Here is a 17,375-nt window from a genome sequence, read left to right on the forward strand (position 1 = left end):
GCTTTATATATCGGCCTCAAAATACATTCCTTTTTTTAATGATGTAGACATAGCTCCACCCACATCCGTTCCATGCGTCAAATGTGGTTGGAGTCGAGGGAAACTAAGTACTTGTTACCAAATATAACAATGTGCATTTCAGAAAAATGTGGCCTTAAGACTGATACGTAAAGCTTATTATTAAAGACTAGTGAGACTATCAAGAGCAGTGTGCAGGTTTCTTATTTTTTTCTCATATTATTCAACTGTTACCTTACACCTGGAAAAAAGGATAGCTCAGATGTGCAAGTGCCTTTTGAATAAAAGAATTACACATAAAAAAACAAGACGTACTGTTAAAACAATTCCAGCAGGTGATTGCAACCTAAGTGTAGAGCATCAAGAGGATACTGGAGGCTAAAATGGGAGGATATAGGCTACATCTTATCCAGACTTAGACTATGTCTTATCCAGGATAATCTAGTTAATGTGTGACACAGTTGGCCAAGAGTCCTGACTCTTCCTGCTACTAAATCATCGCCTTGCAGGGAACTCCACTCTACACACTTGATCTATAACAGGGTCATATTCACATGGCACCAAACAGAGGAAAACGTTCTGAAACAAAGGAGGGACAACTTGAACATGCCCAATGAGAAATGCTCGCTTTTGGTTTCAGTTGCCAAAACGTTTTGCTACATTTCGCTAAAACCGTGAGCTAATCTATCTGCCATAACCTGTAAAGAGATGAGTTTAAAGAAATCCTAGTCACCAAATAAAGTGGATTAGGAAGATCCTCTTTGGGACTCTCAGTCTGTGAGGTCATCATATGGGCGTCAAACTAAGGTTTATGGGGAGGTAATCAGGGCTCAGCCCAGCACTGACTTACCAACTCAATCCCCTTGTTTTTGTTACTGTACAGTTCCTGGTGTTCTATGGCAGCGGTTCCCAAATATCCTTTATGTTGATGACCTTTTCACGTTGATTCAACAACATAATATATATATATATATATATATATTTAACGAAAGGATGTGGACACACTGTCCCATACCTAATGTGCTATAAACTCAGCAAAAAAAAGAAACGTCCTCTCACTGTCAACTGAGTTTATTATCAACAAACATAACAAGATTCAACAACTGAGACATAAACTGAACAAGTTCGAAAGACATGTGGCTAACAGAAATTGAATAGTGTGTCCCTGAACAAAGGGGGGGTCAAAATCAAAAGTAACAGTCAGTATCTGGTGTGGCCACCAGCTGCATTAAGTACCGCAGTGCATCTCCTCCTCACGGACTGCAACAGATTTGCCAGTTCTTGCTGTGAGATGTTACCCCACTCTTCCACCAAGGCACATGCAAGTTCCCGGACATTTCTGGGGGGAATGAGATCCGGGCTCTTCGCTGGCCATGGCAGAATGCTGACATTCCTGTCTTGCAGGAAATCACGCACAGAATGAGCAGTATGGCTGGTGGCATTGTCATGCTGGAGGGTCATGTCAGGATGAGCCTGCAGGAAGGCTACCACATGAGGGAGGAGAATACCTTCCCTGTAACGCACAGCATTGAGATTGCCTGCAATGACAACAAGCTCAGTCTGATGATGCTGAGAGACACCGCCCCAGACTATGACGGACCCTCCACCTCCAAATCGATCCCGCTCCAGAGTACAGGCCTCGGTGTAACGCTCATTCCTTCGACGATAAACGTGAATCTGACCATCACCCCTGGTGAGACAAAACCGTGACACGTCAGTGATGAGCACTTTTACCAGTCCTGTCTGGCCCATAGGCGACGTTGTTGCCGGTGATGTCTGGTGAAGACCTGCCTTAAAACAGGCCTACAATCCCTCAGTCCAAGCCTCTATCACATGATAATGATTGAAGAGTTGGCAACAGCACATACAGTACAGGACCAGGTTAGGCAATAATAATCTCTGTCATGAGAATCTATTTGCTGACAGTTGTTTTGATCATGATATTAGCTTTGAAGACAATCGATGGGAGACAGTGTATGGAAATGAAAACAAATCCCACCACTCTCAGGGATAATCCCGAGACAGGGTTTCATCTGATCCAAATTGAGATCAAAGGGTGAAATGGAGGCCATGTTTTATGGAGTAGTTCTACTCACTGCAAAGCTGCCTGTCTGTTCCGGTTATGTTAGCTAGCTAGGTGACAGCAGATGACTCATTTATCACTCTGCCTGGGTTACTGAAGTCACCAAAAATAATCCTTTATGAACGTCTTACGTAGCATTCAATTATATATATTTTTTCAAAGAACAGAATAGAATTTTCATTAGTTTATGTCACTGTGGACTATTTGCTGCCACGTGCTCATCTGATCTGTTGAGTGCATGGAACAGTAGTTATTCTTAGAAAAAGTGATATCTTGAATTAGAGTCTTTTTCGGAAACCTCAGAATCTGGTCTTTTGGCACTCCGTTTCCCTGCCTCTGTGACATGACATGTCCTCTTAATAGTGGCTTATGACACAAATTCTGTTTGTGACGTTGAAATTCAAACAAAATGTGTGTGTTAAGTCGACGTATAAGGTCCAGGACGGAGGCGAGCATAACTTTTTTTTAAAATGGCAGAGATATTTCTAGTTTACATTCATATGCAGTCAAAATAGCTGCCTCTGTGCTTCTAGTGTTAGATAGCAACTTCAGAGGCTGGAAGGAACTGATCTTACTGAACCTCTGTCCTACTATGGACACCGTATTCTAGAACTTTCTCCCCTAAACTGGTGCTTTGGGAGGCCATTATGCGTCACAAGGACATCAAGGGTGAATGAGTAATCCTCAGGGCTTATCGACAAGCTGTCATAAAGCTACTGCAGTAACATGAAAGGCTCTAAACCAATTACACTGCCCTGTACCTGGTCTGAACTGCTGCATGAACAACACACCACATTGAAGTCAGTTAAGACATCCGCTCTCAGGAGCCCTGTTCATTTAGGCACCAAATGGAAGAAAACCAGCTGGGTGTTTATTTGAACCTTTCTAACTAGGCAAGTCAGCGAAGAACAAATTCTTACTTACAATGACAGCCTACCGGGGAACAGTGGGATAACTGCCTTGTTCAGGGGCAGAACAACCGCTTTTTACCTTGTCAGCTCAGGGATTCGATCAAGCAACGTTTCGAGTTGCTGGCCCAACGCTCTAACCTCTAGGCTACCTGCCTCCCCATTATGCCCAACTTAACATGACCAGTTTCACTCCATTTTCAACACTGTCCTGGTCATGTCTTTAATCTGACATTTAGACAGTCTTTATTACTCATCATCTATACTTACGGATCTTCAAAGCAACTTAGTATGAACTATAAGCAAGCATTTATATTGTATTTAATAACGAAAGGCTCCGTTTTAAATCTAACGATTGTGGCATGACTATAATCATATCAATTAGTTTGATGATAACGTGACCAATACTGAATAGTTTCATTCCAAAATGTATCCATGACATTTTTTGGGGGGGTGAATTAGCTTCTATTGTTTGAAGAATTTCTGAAACAGATTGGTGTGTTTTTTCACTATCTAATCATGTACTATATTTGTTTGGTATTGGTATTTGGGTATTTCATTAGGATCCCCATTAGCTGTTGCAAAAGCAGCAGCTACTCTTCCTGGGGTCTATCACTTGATTGTTTCATTCCAGAGAGACAGATAATCATGTGTTTTTTTGCTAACGCTAAACACTGAATGTACAAAAAACAAATTTGCTGACGCTACACACTGAATGTACACATTTGTTTTTACTGACTCTATACACTGAATGTGCAAATGTATTTTTTGCAAATGCTGTACACTGAATGTACAAAACGTTTTTTTGCTAAGGTTATACACTGAATGTACAAATTTGTTTTTGCTAACGTTATACACTGAATGTACAAATGTGTTTTTGCTAACGTTATACACTGAATGTACAAATGTGTTTTTGCTAACGTTATACACTGAATGTACAAATTTGTTTTTGCTGACGTTATACACTGAATGTACATTTGTTTTTGCTGATGCTATATAATACAGTAAGATATCTAGGTGAGGCAACCATATATCACAGTGAAAATATACAGTAGTCAAACATTCCATTCCAGCTAACAGCCAACAGCTAAACAATGGATATATAGCATTTTGCAAAACATTATAATAATACATATCTAAAAATATATGAATGAAAAACCTGAGAAAAAAATCTGAGAACAGGTACTCATAATCAATCATTGCTAGTGAAAAATGTCTGGATATAGCGTTTTAGAAATACACTCTTGAATTCCTTAAGGTAATTATGATGTTTTTATTTTGAGTGTAATGTGATCACATGCTGAGTTGCTTCAATTGAACATCACTTTGAAATGGATCCCTGGAGTGAAAAACCTCATTATATCCATTTATTCTAAGTAATGCTACTCATGAGCCTATAGTACTTTACATTACACTTACTTCCCAGTGGGCAAAACTGGTTACAATGACATCAGGCTAAATTAAGTATTTTGTGATGTCACGGTCAGGTTGTGTAATGGTTGTAAAGAGGACGTTTTTTTTTTTGAGGTCTGAAAAATAAAACATTTTTAAAAAGTCCTTAAACCTGGTCTAAGATCTTTACCTGGTTGTAAAATGGTTATCTGGCAATAGTATAAGGAACATGATGCAGTAGCAATCAGTTTGGCCAGAAGCCTATATTCCACACTTTCACAAGGTGTGAGATGGGTGCCTATTTCAGCACAAAGGAATGTGACATTCTGATGAGAATGTCTGTACAGCACAATGTGCATAGCCACTACGTGAGCATCAATGTAGTCAACATGCACTGCAGTGGGAGCCTTCATAGATATGGTCTTTCTTTCTGACAATCGTACGCTTGGACCGTTACCGGTGAGCCCCTCGAGCGTGAGCTCACTGACCATAGGCTGTGAAGTCACAGAAGAAAGCGGTGAGATTTTCGATTTTTCACATCATTCAAAGGCACGCACAGTCGGGTGTGAAATTTGACAGGCAAGCAGAATGCAGCTCCTACAGGATAGGTAAGCAATTCATTTCCATTTCATGGATGTACGGGAGCGGCTATTAGGTGTGTGTGTGTGTGTGTGTGTGTGTGTGTGTGTGTGCTTTAGATGCGTAGCCTGATTTGTAAGGTAGCTTGATGCACTACAGATCCGTCACTGCACAGTGGTATGATTACCACCAATTAAATCAGGGTATGGATGAAAAGGTGACTCAGCTTTCAGCAGTTTGCCAATTAAAACAACTGAGTTTTACTCTTATTGTCCACACACGTACGCACCCACCTACACACGCGCACACACACACACACACACACACAACCACACACACACACTGCAACATCAATCTTGGCCAAAGCAATTTGCTGACTTCATGAAAGCAGTTTAACGGTGCAGAAAAAGGGAACATCAATGCCCAGATTTGGAAGTCACCATTGATCTTTGTCCCACTAGGAGCAGAACAAAGGTTCCCAATGAAGCCCACATATCCTCACCTATGATTTATAACTGACTGGTGGCCATCTCGGGATCTGAAAGAGTGCGTTATTAATGGTTGTGGGAAGGTTGCGGCAAACCTGGGAGAGAATGGCCCGGAGGGGAAATAACGGCAGTCGACAGTTCACTGCTTAGTGAGGACCTGAAGGACTGAACTGTCCTTCTAATCTAATGCACTGAGGGGTCATAGCTCTGAACTGTCCTTCTAATTTAATAAACTGAGGGGTCTTGGCTCTGAACTGTCCTTCAAATCTAATACACTGAGGGGTCATGGCTCTGGACTGTCCTAATCTAATACACTGAGGGTTAGGGATCTGAACGGTCCTTCTAATCTAATACACTGAGGGTTAGTGTTGAAGGATTTTTATCAATAATGACTAAATAATGAATACATTCAACGTGGAATTATAACTAACGTTAATTAACTTCTTCGAGATAGGGGGCGCTCTTTTAATTTTTGGATAAAAAACGTTCCCGTTTTAAACAAGATATTTTGTCACGAAAATATGCTCGACTATGCATGTAATTGACAGCTTTGGAAAGAAAAAACTCTGACGTTTCCAAAACTGCAAAGATATTATCTGTGAGTGCCCCAGAACTAATGCTACAGGCGAAACGAAGATGAAATTTCATACAGGAAATGCCCCAGATTCTGAAGGCGCTGTGTTCCAATGTCTCCTTATATGGCTGTGAATGACTTTCTGTCGTTTCCCCAAGGTGTCTGCAGCATTGTGACGTATTTGTAGGCATATCATTGGAAGATTGACCTTAAGAGACTACATTTACCAGGTGTCCGCCCGGTGACCTGTGTCGAAATTATTGCGTAATCTCCAGGTCCATGCGCGTTCCATTTCTTCAGAGGAGAAACCAAACTGCCACGAATTATTTATCATCGATAGATATGTGAAAAACACCTTGGGGATTGATTCTAAACAACGTTTGTCATGTTTCTGTCGATATTATGGAGTTAATTTGGAAAAAAGTTTGCGTTGTAATGACTTAATTTTCGGGGGTTTTCTTACCCAAACGTGATGAACAAAACAGAGTGATTTGTCTACACAAATAATCTTTTTGGAAAAACTGAACATTTGCTATCTAACTGAGAGTCTCCTCATTGAAAACATCTGAAGTTTTTCAAAAGGTAAATGATTTTATTTGAATGCTTTTCTTATTTTTGTGAAAATGTTGCATGCTGAATGCCAGGCTTAATGCTATGCTAGGCTATCAATACTCTTACACAAATGCTTGTTTAGCTATGGTTCAAAAGCATACTTTGAAAATCTGAGATGACAGTGTTGTTAACAGAACTCTATGCTGTCTGAAGAATAAAATGTTTATACATAGACCAAGAGGAAGTGTTAACAGACAACTTGTGACCACAGTGAAACTAACAACAGGATAAATTTCTGGTCCCCTTCCAGGGAGGGGAAAAACCGTTGGACTTGCAATAGATTGCGTAACATGTGGAAACATAAGACAAACAATATGTGTGTGTTGGAATTGCATTGAAAAGTAGCCAATAGGAAGAAAGACAATGTCCAAGAAGAGGAGGGACATATTAAAAGCTATGTGATATATAAGCCAATGTACATGTGATTATATGGCAGAGCTCTCGGAAATAAATGCTACTGATTACTTTTAAGGCTGGTCTCTGTCCATTTTATGCAAATAAGGATCTTACAAATTCTTAGAAACGGACAGAGAGTTTAAATTGAATTGATTAATGAATATATAGGAACCACAATTCCTCTAACAATCAGGGATCTGAACTGTCCTTCTAATCTAATACACAGAAGGTTAGGGATCTGAACTGTCCTTCTAATCTAATACACTGAGGGGTTATGGCTCTGAACTGTCCTTCTAATCTAATACACTGAGGGGTTATGGCTCTGAACTGTCCTTCTAATCTAATACACTGAGGGGTTATGGCTCTGAACTGTCCTTCTAATCTAATACACTGAGGGTTAGGGATCTTAACTGTCCTTCTAATCTAATACACTGAGGGGTCATGGCTCTGAACTGTCCTTCTAATCTAATACACTGAGTGTTAGGGATCTGAACTGTCGTTCTAATCTAATACACAGAAGTATAGGGATCTGAATCAAATCAAATGTATTTATATAGCCCTTCTTACGTCAGCTGATATCTCAAAGTGCTGTACAGAAACCCAGCCTAAAACCCCAAACAGCAAGCAATGCAGGTGTAGAAGAACTGTCCTCCTAATTACATTTGCATTTAAGTCATTTAGCAGACGCTCTTATCCAGAGCGACTTACAAATTGGTGCATTCACCTTATGACATCCAGTGGAACAGTAGTGCATCTAAATCTTTTAAAGGGGGGGTGAGAGGGATTACTTTATCCTATCCTAGGTATTCCTTAAAGAGGTGGGGTTTCAGGTGTCTCTGGAAGGTGGTGATTGACTCCGCTGTCCTGGCGTCGTGAGGGAGTTTGTTCCACCATTGGGGGGCCAGAGCAGCGAACAGTTTTGACTGGGCTGAGCGGGAACTGTACTTCCTCAGTGGTAGGGAGGCGAGCAGGCCAGAGGTGGATGAACGCAGTGCCCTTGTTTGGGTGTAGGGCCTGATCAGAGCCTGGAGGTACTGAGGTGCCGTTCCCCTCACAGCTCCGTAGGCAAGCACCATGGTCTTGTAGCGGATGCGAGCTTCAACTGGTGATCTAATACACGTTGGGGTTATGGCTCTTCCATGAACTGTCCTTCTAGCACAATGGGGGGTATGGCTCTGAACTGGGAACTGTCCGTATAACCATATGAGAGGAAGGATAAATAAGGCACTGATCCAATTGTCCTCTTAAAGCCTGACTGTTGCATCGATCAGCGCTGATTGCGGATCAGTTCTCTCTGAGTCAGAGCTCTCCCCATCTCATCCAGTAAACCTGGAGCCAATAAGACAGAGTTCTGCACCAGTTAATTCGGCCACATACAGTATCAGAAATGGCTTTTTAACCCTTTAACACTACAACCAGAACTATACAGTTCATAAACTGAGTTTGGAAAGCTGGGTTTGAGATCTTAGAAGTTGAAATCGTCCAAGGGGGTTTGAACAGGCTTTTCCGCTGCGACATCGCCAAAGATCCATCTGCTGGCCAAGGCCCGCGAGCTTTCTGAATCGCTGTATCTCCAGCTCACCGCATGAAGAGGAATAAATAAACAGACTCACCCCATCGCGACGTCCCCCAAAGGTTAACTCTCTAGCCCTCGCTATCTCCCTGCTTGCTAATTCGGCCTGCTAACGGCTAGCTTGTCAAGCTCCGGTCCGCTAACTGCTACCTTGTCTAGCTCGGGCCTACGAACTGTTAGCTTGTTAGCACAGGCCTGCTAACCGTCTGAACCACCGCGTCCCAATCACTCTCTGACCCCATTTACTTTCTATCTCTTTTTGATTTTTAATTTGTTTATACCTTCCGGAAACCTGCCTCACCCAATGTGATACGGAATCGCTATTACTTTTACTCTTATTTTTATTTTTATGACACACTCAAGAACCTCCAGACGCTAACCAGCTAACTAGCTACAAGCTAGTTAGTCATTGTTAGTTTAAAAAAAAAAAAAAAAAAAACCTGGATAACACTCGCCAGCCCAGCCCCCCTGCCCATCCACCGCTGCCCCCTGGACACTGATCTCTTGGCTACATAGCTGACGCACGCTGGACTGTCCATTAATCACGGTACTCCTTTCTGCTTGTTTGTCTTACCTGTCGGCCCCGTTGCCTAGTCAACGCCATTTTACCTGCTGTTTGTTGTGCTAGCGGATTAGCCTCGCCTACTGTTTTTAGCTAGCTTTCCAAATTCAACACCTGTGATTACTGTATGCCTCGCTGTATGTCTCTCTCAGATGTCAATATGCCTTGTATACTGTTGTTCAGGTTAGTTATAATTGTTTTAGTTCACAATGGAGCCCCTAGACCCACTCTGCATACCCCTGTTACCTCCTTTGTCCCACCTCCCACACATGCGGTGACCTCACCCATTACAACCAGCATGTCCAGAGATACAACCTGTCTCATCATCACCCAGTGCCTGGGCTTATCTCCGCTGTACCCGCACCCCACCATACCCCTGTCTGCGCATTATGCCCTGAATATATTCTACCATGCCCAGAAACCTGCTCCTCTTATCCTCTGCCCCCAACGCTCTAGGCGACCAGTTTTGATAGCCTTTAGCCGCACCCTCATACTACTCCTTCTCTGTTCCGCGGGTGATGTGGAGGTAAACCCAGGCCCTGCATGTCCCCAGGTACCCTCATTTGTTGACTTCTGTGATCGAAAAAGCCTTGGTTTTATGCATGTCAACATCAGAAGCCTCCTCCCTAAGTTTGTTTTACTCACTGCTTTAGCACACTCTGCTAACCCTGATGTTCTTGCCGTGTCTGAATCCTGGCTCAGGAAGGCCACCAAAAATTCAGAGATTTCCATACCCAACTATAACATCTTCCGTCAAGATAGAACTACCAAAGGGGGCGGAGTTGCAGTCTACTGCAGAGATAGCCTGCAAAGTAATGTCATACTTTCCAGGTCCATACTCAAACAGTTCGAACTACTAATTTTGAAAATTACCCTCTCCAGAAATAAGTCTCTCACTGTTGCCGCCTGCTACCGGCCACCCTCAGCTCCCAGCTGTGCCCTGGACACCATTTGTGAATTGATCGCCCCCCATCTAGCTTCAGAGTTTGTTCTGTTAGGTGACCTAAACTGGGATATGCTTAACACCCCGGCAGTCCTACAATGTAAGCTAGATGCCCTCAATCTCACTCAAATCATCAAGGAACCCACCAGGTACAACCCTAACTCTGTAAACAAGGGCACCCTCATAGACGTCATCCTGACCAACTGGCCCTCCAAATACACCTCCGCTGTCTTCAACCAGGATCTCAGCGATCACTGCCTCATTGCCTGTATCCGCCACGGAGCCGCAGTCAAACGACCACCCCTCATCACTGTCAAACGCTCCCTAAAACACTTCTGTGAGCAGGCCTTTCTAATCGACCTGGTTCGGGTATCCTGGAAGGACATTGACCTCATCCCGTCAGTTGAGGATGCCTGGTCATTCTTTAAAAGTAACTTCCTCACCATTTTAGATAAGCATGCTCCGTTCAAAAAATGCAGAACCAAGAACAGATACAGCCCTTGGTTCACTCCAGACCTGACTGCCCTCGACCAGCACAAAAACATCCTGTGGCGGACTGCAATAGCATCGAATAGCCCCCGTGATATGCAACTGTTCAGGGAAGTCAGGAACCAATACACACAGTCAGTCAGGAAAGCTAAGGCCAGCTTCTTCAGGCAGAAGTTTGCATCCTGTAGCTCCAACTCCAAAAAGTTCTGGGACACTGTGAAGTCCATGGAGAACAAGAGCACCTCCTCCCAGCTGCCCACTGCACTGAGGCTAGGTAACACGGTCTCCACCGATAAATCCAAGATTATCGAAAGCTTCAATAAGCACTTCTCAACGGCTGGCCATGCCTTCCGCCTGGCTACTCCAACCTCGGCCAACAGCTCCGCTCCCCCCGCAGCTCCTCGCCCAAGCCTCTCCAGGTTCTCCTTTACCCAAATCCAGATAGCAGATGTTCTGAAAGAGCTGCAAAACCTAGACCCGTACAAATCAGCTGGGCTTGACAATCTGGACCCTCTATTTCTGAAACTATCTGCCGCCATTGTCGCAACCCCTATTACCAGCCTGTTCAACCTCTCTTTCATATCGTCTGAGATCCCCAAGGATTGGAAAGCTGCCGCAGTCATCCCCCTCTTCAAAGGGGGAGACACCCTGGACCCAAACTGTTACAGACCTATATCCATCCTGCCCTGCCTATCTAAGGTCTTCGAAAGCCAAGTCAACAAACAGGTCACTGACCATCTCGAATCCCACCGTACCTTCTCCGCTGTGCAATCTGGTTTCCGAGCCGTTCACGGGTGCACCTCAGCCACGCTCAAGGTACTAAACGATATCATAACCGCCATCGATAAAAGACAGTACTGTGCAGCCGTCTTCATCGACCTCGCCAAGGCTTTCGACTCTGTCAATCACCATATTCTTATCGGCAGACTCAATAGCCTCGGTTTCTCGGATGACTGCCTTGCCTGGTTCACCAATTACTTTGCAGACAGAGTTCAGTGTGTCAAATCGGAGGGCATGCTGTCCGGTCCTCTGGCAGTCTCTATGGGGGTGCCACAGGGTTCAATTCTCGGGCCGACTCTTTTCTCTGTATATATCAATGATGTTGCTCTTGCTGCGGGCGATTCCCTGATCCACCTCTACGCAGACAACACCATTCTATATACTTTCGGCCCGTCATTGGACACTGTGCTATCTAACCTCCAAACGAGCTTCAATGCCATACAGCACTCCTTCCGTGGCCTCCAACTGCTCTTAAACGCGAGTAAAACCAAATGCATGCTTTTCAACCGATCGCTGCCTGCACCCGCATGCCCGACTAGCATCACCACCCTGGATGGTTCCGACCTTGAATATGTGGACATCTATAAGTACCTAGGTGTCTGGCTAGACTGCAAACTCTCCTTCCAGACTCACATCAAACATCTCCAATCGAAAATCAAATCAAGAGTCGGCTTTCTATTCGCAACAAAGCCTCCTTCACTCACGCCGCCAAGCTTACCCTAGTAAAACTGACTATCCTACCGATCCTCGATTTCGGCGATGTCATCTACAAAATGGCTTCCAACACTCTACTCAGCAAACTGGATGCAGTCTATCATAGTGCCATCCGTTTTGTCACCAAAGCACCTTATACCACCCACCACTGCGACTTGTATGCTCTAGTCGGCTGGCCCTCGCTACATATTCGCCGCCAGACCCACTGGCTCCAGGTCATCTACAAGTCCATGCTAGGTAAAGCTCCGCCTTATCTCAGTTCACTGGTCACGATGGCAACACCCATCCGTAGCACACGCTCCAGCAGGTGTATCTCACTGATCATCCCTAAAGCCAACACCTCATTTGGCCGCCTTTCGTTCCAGTACTCTGCTGCCTGTGACTGGAACGAACTGCAAAAATCGCTGAAGTTGGAGACTTTTATCTCCCTCACCAACTTCAAACATCAGCTATCCGAGCAGCTAACCGATCGCTGCAGCTGTACATAGTCTATTGGTAAATAGCCCACCCATTTTCACCTACCTCATTCCCATACTGTTTTTATACTGTTTTTTTTATTTATTTATTTACTTTTCTGCTCTTTTGCACACCAATATCTCTACCTGTACATGACCATCTGATCATTTATCACCCCAGTGTTAATCTGCAAAATTGTATTATTCGCCTACCTCCTCATGCCTTTTGCACACATTGTATATAGACTGCCCATTTTTTTTTCTACTGTGTTATTGACTTGTTAATTGTTTACTCCATGTGTAACTCTGTGTTGTCTGTTCACACTGCTATGCTTTATCTTGGCCAGGTCGCAGTTGCAAATGAGAACTTGTTCTCAACTAGCCTACCTGGTTAAATAAAGGTGAAATAAATTAAATAAAAAAAGGGGAAGGTGATTTGAAAATACCCTTTTGTCACTCTCTCTGTGGTTAAGGCCTTCGGTACAGTGTAAACATTCTGAATAAGGTCCTCTGACACAACGTAAACATTCTAAATGAAAACACTTATCTGGAATGCATTCCATTTGCTTATCAATGAGTCGTGGCCTAAATATATCTTTAACTATGTATGGTTCCTATTGTCATATAGTACGGATTAGGGCAACTCTACAGCTTGGTCTACCTTCTAGCATGCTGTAGTGCTGGTGTGATGGACTGGGTTCAAAGACCGGTATCCTGCTCACCACAAGACTAAGCCAGTCTAAGCCAGCTGAGCTAATGTCTGGGCATTCGGGAAGCTAAAGCAGGTCACCGAACCATCTCTGTTACTTTGGCACTATCACCCAAATGAACAAGACAAAGGCTGTCCCTTGGCTGTCAAAGCCCTGCCCTGTGCCCACTCCTCTCCTGGTCCCCTCTCTCTCTGAATGCCAACCAGGTAGCCAGGGTACTGGGACAACGTGCCTATTGAACAGGACTTACTGGAAGTGTTTCAGTTAAGGGATTAGCAGACTTTCTCTCCCTCGGCTTTAACTCTAAAGCCTCTGGAGGAAAGGAGGCTGTTGCTGCATGATGATGATGGGGATGGTGATGATAGTGATGTGATGATGATGATGGGGTTAATGGTGATGGTGACGATGGTGATGCTCGGACTGCTGGCCACCTACTTTGACCATCTGACAGCAGATCAACTGGAACAACAGGAAGAAAAAAACGAATTACCCAGTGACACCCATAAGCCATTAGTCCATCTGTCCCAGCCAAGATTAGCAGCATAATCACAGGCTAACAATGTCTCAATCTGCATCATTAGCATCCAATCACTTTGGGCTGTAAAAAGCAGTATACCAAATTGAAATGTATGTGTGACGTAGAAGTCCGTCACTGGCCGCGGGCAGCATTTGGTTCTTTAACGCACACACATATTCATCACTCCTCCCTGCGCCATTATAAGATAAGTTAACAATGTGGGTCGACACACAAATTAACTTCTGTCTTGGTGCATGCATTTCACACTTGTCAATGTTCATATTTGAGAGATACAATAATTATTATACTTATCAATGTTGTGGATGAGCGCATTGTTTGTTTGTTCTGTTCCTCTCTCTCCATCTCTGTAGCTTCCGGGTATGCTGGAAAAGGACCCGAGCTAAGGGAATTGGGTTGGCTTTATAGTGCCTGTCCCAAATGGCTCATTAATGCATATGGGCATATTGAAAGATATTGTCAGTAGTGATGTAATGTTGTAAATGTTATGTTGTGATATTGTTTAAAACCGTGTTGCAATGTATATCCTTTAGTATGTTTAGTTCATGTAAAATGTAGGTTTGTATTGTTAATTGATTAATTAATTAGGGTTAATTGTTCTGAGGGGAGGGGCTAGCCCTACAAAAGGAGCCTCTCTTTCAGTTAGGGGGGGGAATTTTGGATTGAGCTGTGGATGGGGCAGCATTGTTTTTAAGCTGTCCCATAAGGTAGACGTTGATGGCAGTACTGTTGTTTTTTGTTCCGGAATCACTTGTAAATAAACACCTTTGCACAGAAGAACTTTTGCGGCTCCGCCATCTTTTTATTTTGATAGAGGTTAGGTTATCCAGTTTAGCCTTCTGGCCTACTCTACGTGACAGTATGATTCCCAAAAACGTTATATAGCGGCGTGAGGAAAGTTTCGATACAAGAGCATGTCACGCCCTGACCTTAAAGAGCCTCTTTATGTCTCTATTTGGTTTGGTCAGGGTGTGATTTGGGGTGGGCATTCTCTGTTTTGTTATCTATGATTTTGTATTTCTATGTTTTGGCCGGGTATTGTTCTCAATCAGGGACAGCTGTCTATCGTTGTCTCTGATTGGGAACCATACTTAGGTAGCCCGTTTTCCCTGCTTTCTTTGTGGGAAGTTGACTTTGTTTAGGTCACATAGCGTTTGAGCTTCACGGTTTGTTTTTGTAGTGTTGATTGTTTTGTTTTGCATCATTTTGATTAATAAAAGAAAATGCACGCTCACAACGCTGCACCTTGGTCCTCTCCTTTCAACAGCCGTGACAGAGCAGCTGCTTAAATGCCCAACATGGCTTAAATAGTAGTACAAAAAATAGTTCTATGTACAAAATGGAAATGTATTATATCAAACTTAATGCTGGTCCCATGGTAATTCCACAGTAACTGAATTGTGCTGAAACTGATTTCTCACATAAAATGTATGCCAAACAAAAAACATTGATTTCAAACAACATTTGGTAACAGAATTTCGGTAAAATCTCCCTCTGTTTTTTTGTGTCCACGTTTTCCAAAAACTCTGTTAAATATCTGCTCCAAATTACGATTCAACGATGTCTGGAGAAAGAATGGGGTGTCAGCGATGACATGACACCTTGACTTTGAAAAAACACGTATTTTGGTTATTGAACTACAGTAAGTGAAGTTGATTTCCAGCTGGTAACAGAATTATGGTAACGGAACTACATCATCGGTCCCTGATCTGTACTACACAGAAATGCATAACTATGGATATGAATGTCATTCTCTTCATGGTCATGTATCCTCAATAGATGCACAAAGATATGCAACATCCTCCTTTGTATACCCCAAACAAGACCAAATTTGGTTGGTCCAGACCAGACCAAATCTGAACCAATCATAAACATCTATCATCTTTCACAAGTTTGTACATCAAAGTTCAGTACAGTAGAGTTCATTAGAATACAGTCGAGTACAGTACAGTACAGCACAGATCTTTAGAGTAAGTTCAGTACAGGTCACTGCCGTGGAGTACAGTAGAGTACAGTACAGTAGATTATAGTGTACTCCACTATAGTGTGCTCTACTGTGTGCTGTACTGAACTGGACTCTACTGTACGGTAATGTACTATACTGAATTATACATTCTTTACTTTACTCTATTGTGCTGTACTGTACACATTTGTGAACCCAACTGTGGTTTATGATTTCCCATTGTAGCAAATGAATTGCAGAAATGTCACGTTTCATCACTTGCAAATCCATAAACAAAATTGATATCAATAAAACCATTATAACTAATTGGTAGGTCCATCTTTACTTGTTCATTCTGTGAACTTTCATTATTCTCCCTCATGAGGGAGAGAAATGTGAAAATATCTTAAAGATATGTAGGTTTTTGGTAACGGAATTTCAAGGCACTAGGCAACGTTTCTTAAACTTACAGAAGGCAGAAACATTTCTCCACAACTAAATATACTGTACGTGTTGACATTAGTAGGCAGGCGTCTTTACTTCAACAATATCGTGTTTTGATGTATTTATAATATCTTTTATGAAGATTTGTTTTCTAAGATCCCGTTTCCATCCGTTTGCCCTGAAATCAAAGCCTTTGCTCATTCCCCCAAAATTCTGGATGGAAAATGTTTGAAAGATTTATTTATGCCTTCACATGTTGGTGGTCATGGGTCCTTCTACATGGGAATTGCCAACAGCCCTTCAGCAAAAAGGCCAATAGCAATGAAAGAAGCAATACTCAAATGCATGTGACACTGTCCTAATATGATCACCGCAAAAAAAGTTATGTTCATGATAATAATGCCAATATCTATGTTAAACATGTTAAAGCACGGACTATTCTATTGGATGGTATGAAACACTGTTTGTTTACTGGCATAAAGAAAGATCCTTCTAGAATATATGTAGAGGTAACAAACCAGTGGATCACAATTCAGTGCTCTGTCACAAGTGACTCATAAGCGTCGGGGTTATTGTGAGAGCTCACTCTAACTGGAGAGTGCAACTTTGTGTGTCTTGAGATCTCATCATAATGTAAAATCATTCATTTCCAGGAATCAATCGCTATAAAAACATTAACATCAGCTGCACAAGAGGCCTTAAGTCAAGAGAAAAGTGCTACATTGCCACAAGAGATCCTAAATAAATGTTAGTACAATAATGTGAAATTATGGGATTTCCTTGGGAACGAGCCACTGGGATAAAGAAGTACCAACCTTTTTCACAGATGTATTTGGAAGGCAGTTAAGATTCCGTGGATCCACAGAAACTGACAGACTATTGGCAGTTGACTGCTCTTATTGGCAGTAAGCAGTGGAGAGCTGTGGTCGCTGCACACACACACACACACACACACACACACACACACAAAATGGTTCTTTATAGTGCTAAATAAGGGTTATTTAGCTTGTAACTATAGTGGAAGCCTTTTTTAATGCTACATAGAACCTTTAAAACGGTTCTACAAGGAACCATGCTCGTAAGGTTCTAAATGTACGTGTACAGTGCTTTTAAGACCCATTTCCTGAGGTTCCATAAATAATCTTTTTATGGTTCTTTACAGAATCTTTATGGAGAAT

The 17,375-nt window shown here is 42.7% G+C and overlaps 1 long non-coding RNA gene across 1 annotated transcript; it reads right to left on the reverse strand.

Moving 5' to 3' along the window:
- Positions 1 to 1,073: 1,073 nt before the first annotated feature.
- Positions 1,074 to 14,221, reverse strand: LOC115145865 (uncharacterized). Its single transcript, XR_003866061.2, has 3 exons — positions 14,102 to 14,221; positions 13,527 to 13,735; positions 1,074 to 1,708 (listed from the first exon to the last, which is right to left on the reverse strand). It is a non-coding gene; the product is annotated as an uncharacterized LOC115145865 (long non-coding RNA).
- Positions 14,222 to 17,375: the final 3,154 nt, after the last annotated feature.

The sequence above is a fragment of the Oncorhynchus nerka genome, linkage group LG18 (genome assembly GCF_034236695.1).
Source record: "Oncorhynchus nerka isolate Pitt River linkage group LG18, Oner_Uvic_2.0, whole genome shotgun sequence".
In the NCBI taxonomy this organism is placed as follows: domain Eukaryota; kingdom Metazoa; phylum Chordata; class Actinopteri; order Salmoniformes; family Salmonidae; genus Oncorhynchus; species Oncorhynchus nerka.